The sequence below is a fragment of the Cydia strobilella genome, chromosome 22, assembly GCF_947568885.1.
Source record: "Cydia strobilella chromosome 22, ilCydStro3.1, whole genome shotgun sequence".
Lineage (NCBI taxonomy): Eukaryota > Metazoa > Arthropoda > Insecta > Lepidoptera > Tortricidae > Cydia > Cydia strobilella.
This window is the reverse complement of record NC_086062.1, coordinates 12040281-12053014: the sequence shown is the minus strand read 5'-3', so window position 1 is coordinate 12053014 and position 12734 is coordinate 12040281. Positions and strand designations below refer to the sequence as shown.

At 40.0% G+C, this 12734-nt stretch overlaps 1 protein-coding gene across 2 annotated transcripts in view; it reads right to left on the bottom strand.

The window, feature by feature from the left end:
- Positions 1-9003: 9003 nt before the first annotated feature.
- The window catches only part of LOC134751519 (transcriptional activator protein Pur-alpha), a 38744-nt gene continuing 35013 nt past the window's right edge, over positions 9004-12734 (bottom strand). For both annotated transcript variants that reach the window (XM_063686956.1, XM_063686957.1), the window contains exon 10: positions 9004-12711. The gene's annotated coding sequence lies outside the window, so the exon portion shown is untranslated. The remainder of the gene's footprint in view (positions 12712-12734) is intronic.

Sequence of the window (12734 nt, the reverse complement as noted above, 5' to 3'; positions counted from 1 at the left end):
CCCTCCTGTTGCGCATTTGTGTGCGCATATCTTTGTGCTCTGTCTGGCGAGTGAGGGGCGTGTGCGGGCGTCTCGCTCGCTCTCATTAGGCGTGTCTGCGGGTGCATTATGCATCGTGTTTGGCGAGCGCTTCACCAGGTTTGCGCAGCGCGCGCAGAGTAGCAAAGGACAGAGGCTGCCTTTGTGTTGTGGGTGAACGGCGAAATAATATATGTTTTCTAATATGTACATGTATAATTATTTTTATATACCTATGTATTATTATTACCGTCCTCTTGTGAGCACAACACAAGCCTTATTGAAGTCAGTGTGGGACTAGGTCAATCATAATATTTATTTATTTAAAATAAAAAGGTTTTCCTATAAGTACTATACTTGTTACATGACGTCTAGTAAGGTATTAATTAGGTAAATGTGTAGAAATAAAATTATTATCTTTTTGAATTAGTTTATAAACGTATGATTTATAGGTAGGTACTTGAACCTTGCGGATGATTGTATTATTTGATTGGAAAGTTGCCTATGCATATAATGTTCGCAATCCGGATCCAACAGCTGGTTTATGGTTCCGGGTCTATATTTAGGATGCGGTTTGCACACTGTATGTAATGTAATGGAGAGGCGTTCATTTTAAAGATTGCTTTTATTTTCTACCCAATATTTCTGTACCAATCATCCTTGTGTGTAGAAACAACAAAGGTAACCCAAGTAACTCATAATTGTTATTAATTTATTCTTCTATCAAATCAAAAGTTCAGTAAAACAAACGGATCACAAACCGATAAGTGGAGAGCGCCTTTACGATGCAAATGTCTCACATCGTTACTGCATGCGCCGCCGCTACGAGTATTCACTGTCAACTCTTCAGGCAACGCTATTATAACTTGACCTCGCCGCGGTTTACCTACGAGTAGGAGTAGGACCTAGAGTGAACAAAAGAGAGAGTGAAATGTAGAATCATTTGACATCTGACAACAAAATGGTACATAAATCAATGTTGCTTGCATGGAGACTATATAAAGGAGCCAAATCTCTATGTATGAAAAGTGTCCATCAAAAAACAGTAATTAGGCGGCGCCACCATACACCGAAATACTACCAAAAACAACCTACGTAATTTGGTCGGGTTATTTGTAGTGATGTACCGACTAGTGATTTGGCCGACTGGCCGACTAATCGGCGCTCAGGTGGCCGATTAGTCGGCCGACTAGTCGGCTAGTCGGCCGAATCCGTAATCATTACTTTCTCTATAAAGTTTACATAGGGATTTTCACTGCAATAACTTTGTCTTATTATGTAACACTAAACTTTCGCGTTTTGTACACATATTTAATGATATTAACGGGTCTACCGCGATAAAAATTCACTATTTTCTATAGCTGGTCCAACACAGCAAAAACCATTTGTGTCGCGATATTTATCAAATTACTAATTGAAAGATGTTTCCTGCCGATGTAAAGACTTAACGACTGGTCGTGTGGAATAACAATTCAACTATTTATTACCATCCCCAGTGACCATAGGCTGTAGGAGCATTGTGCTCCGCCATTACTCATAACAGTAATAATTCCTCTGCGGCTTGAGTTATATAGAATTTCCTTATGAGACCCGCGTTTTGTGAGGTTGGTAGGTCCTACCTAGCAGCTTAATTAAAGACACCTCAAGTAATAGAAATAAAATTACCTAAAATTCATATTACCTACTTTCGTAAATGCAACCAAATACAAAGTATGATACGGTCTGCGACGACATTGCGATAATGATAATTGTGTATGTACAAAACAAAACATTTCGTACGCAACCCAAATAGATATTTATCATTTGATATTCGCTGTTTATATCGTTTATGTTCTGTTTTTTCTGTAATTAAGAATAGGCCGACTAATCGGCCATTTTGGCCGACTAGTCGCCGACTACAAATGTGGCCGATTAGTCGGCTTTCCCGACTAGTCGGCGACTAGTCGGTACATCCCTAGTTATTTGTAGCCTTATATGGTTCATGTTATACTCTTGTCCCAGAGCCTAACTAGCGCCACCGGAGAGATTAGGAACTATTATTTAAAGCTGAAAGCGGTCACTTTTGCAACAATTCTGCCATAAGAGATTGGCATCCTTTCTATACCATCCATAGTTGCTTGACTGTAGGACAGTGTGCAACGTCTAATGAAGGTCAAATGTCATATCGCTACCTACATATCATGCCTATCACACAGAAAATTAATAATTTGAGTCCTAAATTGTGTTTTTTTATTGAAGATACTACAATGACCAAATCAGTCAAGATTGAGTAGAGTCCATCTCATAACCTAAATCTCCACTAGCTTAGATAGTTAGTAAGCGGCAGAGCAGACACCATCATAAACTTCAGCTTCCTATTTAATTGGTCCAGTAGTTTCGGAGAAAATAGGCTGTGATGTGACAGACGGACAGACAGACAGACGCACGAGTGATCCTATAAAGGATGACTCACGTTAGACCGGGCCGTGTCCGGGCCGGAGCTTCCGGCGCTTACTTTTCTATGACATGACAGGTGATCAAGTGATGCTTTCCATAGAAAACAAAGCGCCGGAAGCTCCGGCCCGGACACGGCCCGGTCTAACGTGAGTCATCCTTAAGGGTTCCGTTTTTTCCTTTTGAGGTACGGAACCCTAAAAATTGACAATAGTACTATCACTTCAGAAATATAAACTGGTTTTACCAACATCTTTATCTTGGTGAATCGCGTCTCCTCTGATTATAATAAACGCGCGTTAGGACAACGCCCTTCCGCATAAATCTCTTCAAGCCGCGTTTTCATTCACTTTGTTTTATGAAAGCCATGGCTCTGTTGTTACGTATACTTTGGGTAAGTACTTCTGAATAATGAATAAGTACTTACACTTAAGAGAAATAAAAGGAGACATTATGTTTATGTAGATACTAAATTTAGATTTTTTTAATCCAATATACCAGAATGACAGCTCGATTATACAATCTTCTGCCGACTGCACTGTACAGTACAGTGCAGTACAATAAATTGTTCGGTTGGATAGGGTGTAACTAGGTAATTAGGGGTACCTATAATAAAAATAGAGTTTAGGTAAATACTATACCTAAGTGCGAAAGTATATAGATACTTACTACCGTTCGTTCCATATATTCTGTGGGAAGTCGCTGGCAAAAATACAAATGTATTTGATGTCATAAAACTGTAGATGTTTATAATTTAAGGGAGCGTGTCTCCCGGTAAGCAACATTTTTGTGTTGGGAGAGGGCCGGTGCTATATGTATAGAGCTTATATATAGTAGCGTGATACGCTTTCTACACTCTTTCGACTCGCTCTTTCACTGTAGGCTTTGTGATTGCGAGCGTGCAGCGCAGTCATTAATTAAAATAGGCGCTCCGCCCCGATCGAGGCGCAATCAAATCAATGTCAAAGGCTCCGCTGTCTGCCCGACAGACAGACAGACAGACAGACGCCGACGAGCGGGAATGAGGAGGCACACTACGGTTCGTGTTAACTGTGGTATAGTAACAACTAGGCGGGCCGTATGCTTGTTTGCCACTGACGTAGTATAATAAAAGTATTTTTTTTAACAACCAACAAACAAATTTTTAGAAAAGTAAGAGACAAATATATAATAGCCTGCACGTAAAATCAGATCCTGATGAACTTTAATTACCTACATCCCACGAGAACTAGAACTTAGCACCCATATAGATCTCAATTCTTTTGCCGGCGAAGTCATAACGATGCATATTCTTAAATAAAATATTGAACTTGTGTTTTTGATGTTTGACTGTTTTTGATGGGATTTCTTATTCCTTTCTTCTATCTTACGTCGTACCTACTCGTTGACTCGTTGGACTCATCATCATCATCGTTGGCCACGACATATATATATATATATATATATATATAGCAGATGATTGTTGCAGCGTCGTGTAAAATCAGGTGTTATGGGGAGGTTGATTGCAACGTCTCAGATGACTGAAGAGTCCAATACCAGAGCGGCATCTTCTGCCACAGCAATCACAAACATGACGAGAGTCCAAGGGAGGAGGTCTCGCAGCGCGGAGTCTTTTCTGCCTAAGGTTCTCTAACCAGTCCTTGTCATGTTTACACCCGCTTTGAGATTTCGACGCCACTCTGGTCTCATTTAAGTCTGACTCCCAATTGTGAGGTCGCATATCGAAGTAGCTAGATCAGGTCCCTCTTGCAGAAGTCCTTAAATCTAGGCTTAGCTTAGGGCGTCCAACCGGCCTCCTGGCGTTTGCGATTTGACGTCGACTGGTAGGGTCCATTCTATATATGTACATGGCCAAACTAAGTGAGCCGTCTTTGCTTTAGGATTGCTTTTATAGAGGAACAAGGCGTTTTAGATAGCACAGTTTTTTTGCTCATATGATCTCTCCAAGTGACTCCCAACATGGATCTGTGGCAACGCATATGGAAAGCATTTAATTTTCGCTGTTGTTTGGCATATGTTGTAAGGGTCTCCGATGCGTATAGTAGAACACATGAAACACAGGTCTGATACACCAGGACTTCGGTGTTAATAGACCGCTTTTCGTTTCTCCAGACGCGTGAGTAAAGCTTTCCAAATGTCGTGGATGCTTTGCCAATACGAGTCTCTAGCTCCTTGTCATTTGATAAAGTCAACGTTGATCTACCTACTACGACTCGTGGGACTAAGAGTTAAATAAATCAAATAAACACACCACATTGTCATTACTTATGGAAATGAAAGAAAGCCGCTAGTTGAAGACGTCTCACTGCAGCACACGGCGCGGGGGACAAAAGTGGATCGCCGAGAGTCAATTCAATTAAGCAAATCCTTTAATAGGCAAATAAGCAGAAGCGAGAGCGAGATCAAAGACCGCCGCCCTCTCCCTCTCCGAGCGTGCGTGCCAGGAGTTACCAGCTGCCATTTGGAAAAAGCCTGATTTTTCATTCCCCTTTTCACACGACTACATACGAAATTACGAACATGAGATTTGATTTTAAGTGCCACTTCGTAACCTCATCAGGAAAAAAATAATTAGAAGTCATCCAAAACCGCCTTTGTGTCTAAAAGCATAATTGGTATGACGCCCCGAATATTTAATAACTTGCCATTAAGCATCCTAAAACTAGAAAACATTAAAGAATTTAAAACTGCATTGTATACCTTTTTAGCCTCTAAGGCATATTATACTATTCAAGAATATCTCAATGATATACATTTGTAATAGAACAAATATAAGTAATTTGAGCATGCAATACACATGACATTTTAAATAATTGCATTTCTTTGTGACAAAACATGTATCTAGTATTTATATAGTATTAGTAGTTTCGATATCGCAAGTTAAAAATATTTGTAACCGTTTGAAAGATGTAACTATATGTATGAATATAATATGATGCATGGTCATTATAAGCAATGCATTAGGGATAGCTTTAAGCCATAGTAATTAAGTTAGATTTAATGTACCAACTTGTATAACCTATGAAAGCAATAAACACTGATTATTACTGATTACTAACTTGTCATCGTGAACATAGTGTCAAGATTTATTTATGTTTACAATTTATGATAGTAATAGTTAAACGTAAATTTTATTCACGTTCATATAGGTAGGTACACAGCATCAGCCACATGCTTCGTAAAAACAAAAATGTAATCCACACAAGCATCACCCGAGCATTCTACGTTAATACTAAGACAAACCATAATTTTTGCAACAAGCTTCGTCAAAAACATCTACAAACTAACGCCCATCCCCACCCTGCACCAAGCCCGACCCGAAAGTTCCCATTATGCTGGCAGCATTCCCACTTGTTGGACCAGCCAAGACCCAGAGCGGAACGCCTGCCTAGCTCCCTAAAAAGCTCCAGAGCCTCATTACCCCAGGGTCCAGCCGTTTTAGCCTGATTCGACTTAGTTCACCTTCGAATGAATCGTTCACTTTGCCACCATCATATTATGCTACGATAAAATCTTGAAAAAATAACCAAAAGTTCTACCATGTCGAGAAAATTCTACACCTCGCAACCCCAAACGCGGGACTTCCTTTTACCATATTGATGCCTGCCCCAATAGATAGGGGAAAAACTACAAAATCCAAGCGATATTAAACCCTGAATCAAGGTCATAAAGACTTTGCCGTATGAATATTTTCTGATCAGTAATACGGGTCTAACGATGTCGGCGAATCTTTGATTTGTGACCACTTGTGACCTATATACTCGTACTCACTTTTGATGTTCGGTTTTGATTTCAATTAAAAACAAACACTTGTCACACTGGTTATAAGTACGTCAGCTGTTTTAAGGGCCCTTTATATCTATCATGATTTTTAGGGTTCCGTAATCCGTAGTCATCTAGGAACCCTTATAGTTTCGCCATGTCCGTCTGTCTGTCTTTCCGTCCGACGCTTTGCTCCGTAATCATTAGTGCTAGAAAGCCGACAAAGTGACTCTTCCTATGACCCGGACGCAGATAGGCAATTTTAGAATTTCGATTTTCCATTTTATGTACGAGGTCACCTCCATTTCACTACACTGTGTTCCAGTGAAACCCTTATCTAACGGCGTTAAAAACTTAATTCATGAACACTTTTCCATCACACGACGTCATCAAAGAGATCAGTATCTCAACGGATCAGCTGGCTGGGCCATTCACTATCTCGACTCACACTATTATAAGTTGAGCCCTCGATTTTCAACCGCGAATATTGAAAATTAAAATTTAGTGTATCTGCCTCTCTGTCCCTCGAATAAGCAGGAGCGATAGAGGCAGGTAACGATATTCCGATATTCGAATGTAGGTACAGTCAAACAATAGTAGCCATAGTAGGCCCTCAGAAATATCCCTAAATTAAAAGCCTTGACCGTACAGGGTAGGCCCTTAGGTAGGGATATTTCTGAGGGTCTACCGTGAAAATCGAAACATCTATATATCACTCTTGCACATTGAAATGTCAAACGATAGAGATGCAAATAACATACCTAATTTCGATTTACGATTTTGACCTGACTTAGGGGTCCATCATCAACCCTTGCTGTTATCGGCGAGTCTCAATAGCTCCCCAGTGAACTGTGATGGTAAAGATATGGCCCGTTTCGCCTCTACAGACTATTTCAGTCACAAACCCGATAAGTTTGATATCCACTTCATAATAGTGGTAGCGGTACGCCAAATAACGCTGCAAATTGTGCTAAAAACATGAAAATCGGTACGATTGATATTTAGGTCATTTGAATCAAATTGACCCGTATATAGAACCAAACAAAAGGAGAGGGATTATGACGTCATATTTTACGAATCGGCTCAAAAAGCGCTTCCGTTTGATACCACACGAAAAGTTTCCGAACATTTATTTTCCCATACAAAAAAAGATGACACTATTTTTTTGTTCTACGGGTCAAATTGATTCAAATGGTCAATCGTACCTATTTTAATGCTTTTAACACCATTAATTTGCAGCATTTTAAGGAATTTCGGGGTGTACGGTGTACCGCTTGTGAATCGCTGCATACACTCGTAGGTTTTTATTAGGTTACTAACTCCTGCCCCGACTTCGACTGCGTAATAAAATTATATGATTGATAAAAACTATCATTTTGCTCTATTAAACTATCTCCATATGAAATTTTCATCTAAATTGGTACAGCGGTAGAAGCGTGAAGAAGTAACATACAGACAGACAGGCAAAGTAACTTTCGCATTTATAATTAACCGTACACGGTACACGGCGGGACCGCGGGAATAAGTTGATAAGTGGCGGGAAAAAATTGAAGAAATTTGAACCTTATGCTATTTTATTTTAAGTTCAAATTTCTTCAATAAAATATCTCGAGTTATCAACTTCTTCCCGGCGTGTACGATTGCATAAGTAGGGATTACGCCTCTACGGGAAGTTCCGATTTTAGTAGGTACCTATTTAGAGTATGTTTGTGCATAGCGTCAATCTACTGGACCGAATTTCCCTCCCTCCAAAAGGTGCCCGGCGAGTTTTTAAACGATTTCAAACGTACCTCCGCCCCTTGGTTAGATGTTATCACAATCAAATGATTCTGGTGCCTATATAATAGCGCCGGTTTACTGATGTTTCGGTGAAAATTACTTGACAAACTTTCAGTTTCCAAACTATTTATCCCATATTTTTAGTTGGGCGAAATTTCATTTCGCAAATTTACATAATCCAACCTAACCTAACGCAACCTAGTACGTCATTTTCATTTCGCAAGTAAGGTTATGCTAACGATTGGTTTGCCAAATGAAACTTTGGCGAAAAGTTGGTTGCCAAGTGAAATTTGGCGAAATAAATTTCGCCAAAAAGAAAGTACACCAATAGGGCCATTTGAGGCACATAGCAACAGTAGCAAACCATTAAATTACTCCCCAGTGCCCTGGCAAAATCCTGTCGGCGGCAGTACGCGTTAAGGAAATTCATATTTTTAACCGACTTCAAGATTTCAAAAGGAGGAAGTTCTCATTCTCGTATGAGGTCGCTACCGTCGTGAATGGAAATTGTTTGAATTAGATAGGAAGTAGATCCCTCCAAAAACATTTTCATGTAAAATGTTGCCAAGACGAGACCACAATAATAGCAAAATGTTATCAGATCTCATGTAAATATACACACTATATATATAGTACACGCCCTAACTTCACAAACTGCACCTTATTGTGGTATTGTCTATAAAAAGGGAAAGGGAATACAATGCCGCGAGACGCTGTGAGCGCCATCGACAACCTTTCCTTTTCATAGAAAATGCCCCATTTAGTCAAAATATGTGGCTTGGTCGTTTCGCTACCGTAACATGGGCGTAAGGTAAAAAATCTATTCACTGTTCATTACTTTTCTGTTCTTATAACGGATAAACCACTACATATGTTGACTAACCCACACATACCTATTCCCTCATTTTGTTCTATTCAAGTCGATGCAAAGTAAGTTAAAACGGACTCTTGTCGATTATAATCAGTGTACGGGGGTACGGGGGTACGGGGCTATAAATAACAAAACCAACCTTTTTGTAATTTATTTATTTTTTCACCATTTATCGTAAAACTTTCCTACGGCACACCGCGCGTCGCAGCCGCGCTCCGATACTCGTGTATGTCGACACTCGGCTGGCGCGCCGTGACGCCCGTGACGCACCTGCCTCATATGACGCACATCGCACATGTCATGTGAAGGAAAAACAGTTTTTTATAGTTAAGAGTTAATTCTTTATGTGACTCAATTCAATATCAGGTTCGGACCAAACTAACTGCATGCTATATGCAATGACAAAGTGTCTCAATGTCATCATTAATGTCAAATATCTTTGAAACTATGCTGTCGATAACGACACTCCCTCACTTTGTTCTATACAAGTCGGTGCAAAGTTAGCTTAGTCGGACTCTGAGTCATTTTGCATTATTTACATTTTTTCGTGCCTAGTTTTTCATGAAGAAGGGAAAGCCACCTGTCACATGACACATTAAACATGTTTTTTATTTATTTATTGTGATAAATAAAAAAATAAAAAAAACATGTTTGATGTGTTCATCCATTTAGTGGGAGTCAGTCATTTTCATCGTCAAATATACTCGTACGTACATTTTATTATTAGATGTCATAAGTTTCTTTATAGGTCAGAGATGCATTGACTGTATAGATGAATTCCCCAAAAAAAAAAATCGGGATTTTTAGTCCCATTCGCGTTTTTCCCCATTCTGCTTTTTAACCAGCATTAATTTTTTTCAGTAGTTAATTTAATCACACGCGTATGTCCCAGTCGCTTTTTTTCCCAAAGAGTAATATTTCCGAGAACATGCCCTTCTTAGCCTGAGCCGACGGAGCCCCGCTACGCGGGCTCCTATTTCTGGGCGGTATGCCCTTCGTGCATCTGAAGCTACCTAACGAACCTAACCTACCCATTTTTTTTTATGAAATAGGAGGCAAACGAGCAGACGGATCACCTGATGGTAAGCGATTACCGCCGCCCATGGACACCCGCAACACCAGAGGGGTTGTAAGTGCGTTATATCTATCGACTTAGTGTGACTATCGTGAAAACATTACTCTTTAGGGAAAAAAGCGACTGGGACATACGCGTGATTAAATAACTACAGAAAAAATTAACGCTGGTTAAAAAGCAGAATGGGGAAAAACGCGAATGGAACAATAAAAGCTATTGGGGAACAAAAATTTTGGCAACAAAAATCTAACCACAAGTCGCTGCATTATAGTAGTTTATGTCTTATGTCTTGTCTTTATGTCTTATTCCCAATGAATTGTATATTGTGATAATTATGTAAATGTATTGTGATAATGATGTGTATGCTGTATGACGTGTAATATTATTTATAATTTTATCAATAAATATCTGAATCTGAATATGCGTCATATAGTTTTGTAACACGTTACGTTTTGTTCAGAATGTTACAAATCCTGCGTCACAAGTCATATTTACTGTCAAGTTACATATGTTCGGTTTGTCACAATGCGTCATTGAAGAGTTAACACGTCAGCTTTATTTGTCGCATGCGTCATTGCGTCACGTGCGTCACGCCGCGCCGAACCGTCACATTTCCATCCTGCGTCACGTCTGGTTTTTATAACATTGACGTGTCGCTCACAAAAGGGCATGAAGTTAGAAAGAAACAAATACTAAATTTAGAAACATGGACATTCTCTTGCGGCGTTCCATCGATTCGAATCGTATACAAAAAAAATAGGCGTCACAATTTTAGTATAAGAAAAGATAATATAATGATATCCATCGTAAGTAAGTATCCTACACAAGCACCATGCAGTTTAACTGCTCCTCGCTCGAGCGCGCCGCGCCGCCGTCTGTCAGGGCCTTAGGTATATATAACGATGCTCACACACTGCGCGCACATCAGCCCTCAATTTTACTTGCAAATTTTTTTCACTGCCCGATAGGGGATGAAAATGTACATAATTAAGGCGATAATCGTTTACAATGTATATTGTTCCACTGAGAAACTAGTCATCCATATAAATGGATGACTAATTTTCGTGCAGAGGAATAAAATAATTAGTCGAAAAATTAAAGCATTAACTACGTACTTGTTTACCCATTACCGAAGCTTAGGTCCTTAATGCATTTAATACAACGGACAGACGACAGCGCGATAACATTTTATGCCATAGCGCGCGCTCACATAACTTCCTTCATCCCAAAAAATACATAGTGATATAATATGACGCGCCGCGACACGATCGCATCGCGTCGCGGCCGCCTCGACAATTTCGGTACACAACTTATATTATAACAGCTAAATTTTAAAATCGATCTGGAGATCTGACAATGTTCCAAACATTTCCGATACGAACTAGTGTCAAACAATAGAAAAATAACAAGTATAAAATACTAGTATAATAATAATAAACCTATAGGAAGTTATACATCACACTATACAATCTTTGGATACAAAATCTCATCCGGGTCAGATGCCGCGGCGCGACGCGGCGACTGTGCGTTAGTCGCGCGACAGTCGTGCGACTGTCGTCCGGCAATCGCGCGGGAGTCGCGCCGCGGCCCCGCCCGGCACACACCGAACCAGTCTCAGAGAGAAGCGAGCCGTGTCACACACGAATTGAAAATTTTAGAATAATTCAAATAATCCGAACAAAATTTATCCTCATCATATGAGCCCCATCAGTCCCACAATGCCGAATTCTCGATATCAAAAATTACCAACTACTTTTCCTGTGCATATTGGGTGCCAAATCGAATAGTTCGTAAAAGCTTCAATCAATCAGAGCTAACTACCATTTCATTCACACGGGGCACGACAATCGAGAATTCAAGAGCAGTCGTTCGTCACTACCTCCCCATACACAACACCCAATATGCCAACACTATTAAACCTAACAATTTTATGTATATAACGCTTTAAATTCGCGTTTTGTACACATAATTAATGTCATTAACCAACCAAGGGATCTATCTTCGGACCAGTGTGCGGATATTGTTAGTGTTGCGTGTCGTGCCGTGGACAATAAACATTAATCAGAAACGGGTAGATAATTTTGCTTGTCTACTGTCGAATATTTATATAAACTTATGTCGGGTAGTTTAGTGTTGTTTACCAATAACTCAATTGACATTTTGCTGGAACGTTAGTCTTCCGTGACCACAGTTAGTGCAACCTAGCTAAAACATCGGAAAAAAGAAATGAAATTGTATCGCGTTAGACCCGTTAATGACATTAATTAATTTTATGTATATAGCAATCTAGTTTTTTTACAACTTAGCTCCTTCTTCTAACCCCATTCGCACCAAATTACTTACGGCGCCGAGCCCACGCGTCGGATCCGCGCCGGATCCACGCCGGAGCCGGCACGGCGGCCCGGCGCCTGCTATCTAGTCAACGCCCTGTCGCTCAGTACTCTACAGAACACAGTTTGTATCCATCCTCGCCTTAAGGAAACATTTACATGGTGGCCCTGTCCGTCCAAACTCCCAGTGTGTCGCTAACCGATTGCAATGCTATTGTCAGTTATTTTGTGAAGTCTGAAGGCACGAACGAAACTGAACGTTTTCCGAAGCGGAATATTTGAACGGCACTTAGCCACCGTTATCGATACTATACATAAAATATGAAATATTCGGGACACAATATTTCGAAATCGTTTAATTCTACAAATCATTATTCATTATTATTATAAACCTACAATCGATTGGCAGTATTTGTTCAACTTCACTCCCCACATCTGAGGGCCTACCGCGTACCACGTTCGACGT